The sequence below is a fragment of the Hermetia illucens genome, chromosome 6 (genome assembly GCF_905115235.1).
Source record: "Hermetia illucens chromosome 6, iHerIll2.2.curated.20191125, whole genome shotgun sequence".
NCBI classification, from domain to species: Eukaryota; Metazoa; Arthropoda; class Insecta; order Diptera; family Stratiomyidae; genus Hermetia; species Hermetia illucens.
The window spans coordinates 11,968,443-11,972,945 of NC_051854.1; the positions used below are offsets into that span (position 1 = coordinate 11,968,443).

The 4,503-nt window shown below is 42.7% G+C and overlaps 1 long non-coding RNA gene across 1 annotated transcript; it reads right to left on the reverse strand.

Moving 5' to 3' along the window:
• Positions 1–3,404: 3,404 nt before the first annotated feature.
• Positions 3,405–4,229, reverse strand: LOC119660136. The gene is made up of 2 exons (XR_005250401.1): positions 4,004–4,229; positions 3,405–3,933 (listed from the first exon to the last, which is right to left on the reverse strand). It is a non-coding gene; the product is annotated as an uncharacterized LOC119660136 (long non-coding RNA).
• Positions 4,230–4,503: the final 274 nt, after the last annotated feature.

Sequence of the window (4,503 nt, forward strand, 5' to 3'; positions counted from 1 at the left end):
AAGTGGACAAAGGCAACAATGTCGTTATAATGGATAAAACCGACTACAGGCAAGGCCAATCCGTCAGCCTGCTCATTCCCCTCTATGTTCCTATACCCGGGAACCCAGAGGAGAGTGACCTTGAGCGTGCCGCCTAGATTGTTAAGCGCGTCTCTGCATTGCGCCACCAGCCAGGAAGATGTCGTCGTTGAGTACAAGGCCCTAATGGTCGCTTGGCTGTCGGTCAGAATGGCTATATTACGCTTGGGGCTCGAATCACGCTCCAGCCATCGACAGACTTCTAATATCGCCAGTACTTCCGCCTGGAATACACTGGCGAAACCTGGGAGACCATACGACTTGGATACACCGTGTGTATTCGAGAAAACCCCCGCGCCGACTCCATAGGCCATCTTTGATCCGTCCATAAAGAATACCGTAAAGAATACACGCGCCGGTCTTCCACTTTGCCCTGGTTGGAAGGTCCACAGCAAAGTTTCTCGTGAAGTTCAGCGTGGGGGATGCTCAGCTTTCTCGAGGTATTTCATCTAGGATGTGGCTGTGGCCGTAGGACTTCTCTGTCCAACATCCGGACTCACGTAGTCTGACGGCACTGCACGCTGCAACATATTTGATGTGGAGGTCTAGAGGGAGGAGATGCAGGAGTCCTTGAGAGCATCTGCGGGGCAGGACTGCAGAGCCCCCGTATCACCTGCACACGCGGTTCTTTGAATCCTATTAAGCTTCATTCTATTGTATTTCTTCTATTGTCCAAATACTTTTATAGAATAAAATCCTTCCTAGGAAAATATAGTATAAAAGTGGTCGGATCCAGCAGAGACGCAACCCTTAAAAGACAATTAGGGAGGGAACAGGGCCCATTAACGGAAAAGGAAAAAAGTGGGATTTACAAAATCAGCTGCAATGATTACGAGATGATCTACATTGGCCAAACAAAATGTCTCATCACGACTAGGTTCCAAGAACACCTAAAGGAAGTTGAGAAGGGAGAAAGACGAGGAGCCAACACGGTGCATTCTTCAGTAGCGATGCACGTCATCGAGGAGGGTCATTCTGTGATGAGGCCAAATCTGGAGCTGGTACGACAAGTGAATAAGCCACACAATAAGGACGCATGGGGGAGCTTGGAAATATTGCGAAAGGATGTGGCAAAATTGATTAACACAGATGGAGGGAATTGTGCATCGAGGCTAATTAAAAAACTCGCTGACAAACATAGGGGCTGCACCACCCACTAACTATTGATAATTGATGGCCATCAACCCAAAAGTTATAGGATCATCCCTACCTGCATGTGGACCTTTTTACGTTTGTCTCTTTACCTTCTAGAATGTGTACCCACATACGGATCTTTAACTTTTAAACAACTTTTTATAATTTGTCCCTACAGACCTTTAATTTGTTTTATGTAAAATCAGGAAAAACTTAAAATATATTGTAGTAGGAGAAAGCTACATAGTTTTATTTTTATCGTATTTTTGTTTCTTTATCCAGTTCTTAACAAAAAATTTACAAAAAAAGCCAAAAAAACGGCCTTCACACGGGATGACCCCCTTAATTTAATTTGTTTTGATACAAATTCAAGGCTTGTTTGTTTACCAACAGAGTTGGGCTGCTACTTACTACCTACGACCGGTTGCCGTGAATGTAAACAAATCTTGTCCAGGTACACTAGAAACAGTTCTAGTTGGCACTCGAAGTTGCTAAAGTCGCTAGTCAAATCGGCCCTGCAGGTAAGCTAAATGCATTGCAACTAGAGACCTAGCGGTACAGGTGCCAGCTTCACTGCCTAACTACGAGCATCAGTCTTAGAACGATACCGAAGAGTCACAACGTGTGGAGAGCTCTCGCGATACAATCCTAACCTCTTTTGTTCAGTATTTTCGCAGATCAACTCGATACGAGCTAGGCCAAAAAACCGTACTCCTTTGAAGATTCATCCAGCGATTTCACACCGATTGATCCTGTTCAGATATCCTCTCAGTTTGTTCTTTTCAGACCCAAGTATTGGCCATCATTTCTACTCCACCTGCTCGGAATGTGTCACTTCTTCGCCAATGGATGCTGCAAATCACAATTTAGGATCAACCCAACCCCATTTGAAACTCAGTGGCTTAAGGAAAATTTCACGACTTTTCGAAGGAACTCGGAGATGAGGACCGTTCCCCCCGTTGGTATCCACTTTCAACAATAACAGCAGATTAGGCGACACCACTCGGCAGAACAGGCCACGTGGAATCACTTTCGAAGTTTACGTAATGAAGGAATAGTTGCAGCCACTTAGAAGCAAGAAGGAAAAGCGGGTCCTGTTACGTTCATTGTTGACTGAGTGCGGCAGACAGTAGACGAGGCTGCGGAAGCTATCCAGTACCACACATCGTCAAGAAGAAATTTGTGAAGGTAGTGCTAATTTTCAAATTAACACTGAAATTTTAAATCTACTATACTTCATGTCTCCTCCGCAGGGATCGATCGTCTTCAAGGCTACCGAAAGGGTCCCCAAGCAATCAACATGCGTGCGCTGAAGAAAGCTTCCAAACAGATACATCTAAAGTGGACTTGTGACCAGCAGCTACCGACTCTTCCTAGACGACGAATCGACTCGAAATTTCCAGAGCGGAGCGGAGGAACCACCTACTGGATGGGCTGTTCCTGGTGCCTCTGAATCCTGATTGTGGACTACTTACGTGGTCAATAAACTACATATATTTGTGGACGCCTTAATTGTTATTTGTTCGTTTTTTCATTTTATGTAACCTCTGAATTTGGTTTTGAATAAATTTGACTTCTGAAAACCCTAAAAATGTCCTTATTATTTCGACAATTACAAGGAAACACGGCGAAAATTCCACTTCAGCTGGTTGCAGTAAGTATAATTAGGCCCTTTTCTAAGCGAGACCACCAAAATCCCCATTTTTGACCATAACCTCAAAACTTCTGTTTGTAAACATCCCATGGTAGCCGCCATTGCATGCAAAACATAAACATAAACAATGAGCCAGTCGCAGGTAGCGTTGCTACCAAAACATCCCAAATGTAAACAAAAATTTGATCCACAAATATCAAAACATTGAGGTAAACAACCGACTCAATTTTTGCTGCCTGCGGATTATGGTCGCCTAGTATTTCACGTTGAAATTTTAACTTTTCGACCGCATCGATTTGGAAGATTTTTTAGCCCTGGACCGGCTACAGTCGATTTTTATGATATTTTTTGTATGGTTTGGTTGGCTTGGATGCAATTTGGTTTTATGAAGATAACACAGATTCAGGACTTCCTATGGAATAAATAGACAGTGGAGGGATTTGATTAAGGTTGCAATTGCACTGGAATATCCTTCTTTCTGCAACCTAAAATTTGGGTTTAAAGGGTTTCATGGGGAAAATGAAAAGAAAGAAAATCCTTCGTTTAACTAATCTTTATTGAAAAAATAGATAGTTTCATGTACATTTGAAGCAGTAATTGATACGTAGCGAACAATGTGGAAAATTTACTGTACATTTATTTACAAAAAGGATTAATTCGAATTGAAACATGATAATTTACAAAATGTTAGTTTTTGATTTATCAATAATGTTGAAAACAGCCTTAAGTAAACAAAACACCATTTTTCGCCTATTTTCCTGACTCCTTCGACTCTTCGTTACTGGTGCAAGCAACTGCAAACGGTGTCTGGGAAAGTTGGCGGCAACTGCAGGAGAAATAGCCCATCCGATAGTAGTAGACAGTACATCATAGTGTCCTTTCGACCTCGTTGAAATCCAATTCGACCGCTAATTCGTGGATTTTGGTAGCATGATGATTGCAGTAAATATCCGTTGAGAAGTGCGCTGTTGGTCTGGATAAATTTTCGTTGACTTCCGACCAACCCGACGGAAAGGGGTCCTCTTGAATACTAAAAGTGGTGCTCATATCCACTAATGGTCAAGAGCCTGTAATGAAAGGAACAAAACAATTGATTTAATTAGAATCAGAATATAGGCAAAGAATTGGTTAATTAACTGTGATAAGTAATAAGCGAAAGACCAGTTTTTAGCATGAATGGATCTTAGGTGATAGCTTTAACTCTGCCAATATCTACGTCCTACAGATGACTAGGATTGATGAAGAGTCTCCTGATTTATCGACGATGAGGCGCTGATTTAACAAGGAATTCATTTAAAATGACCTCGGAAGGATCACCATCTAATGGTCGTTTTCCTCCGCTTTTGGCCCCCCAAGTTCAACGTCGTTCGCTTATATGATCCAGCTGTCGATCGGCAATAGGAGAGCTGGAAAGCAACTGCCGATACTCTGTCCCAACATAAAGCTGATGGCGGTTTTGAACTGCGTTGTACTGAGACAGGGGGGCGACGAGATATTCCCTCTCTACACAAGACGCCATTTCAGTTGCAATGTACTTGAAACCAGAACTGAGAAGGTGAAGAACGCTTAAAAGATGTTTGTTTCCAGCAGGATGGCAATACATTCCACACCGCTAATAATTTAATGCTAGTTCCTCG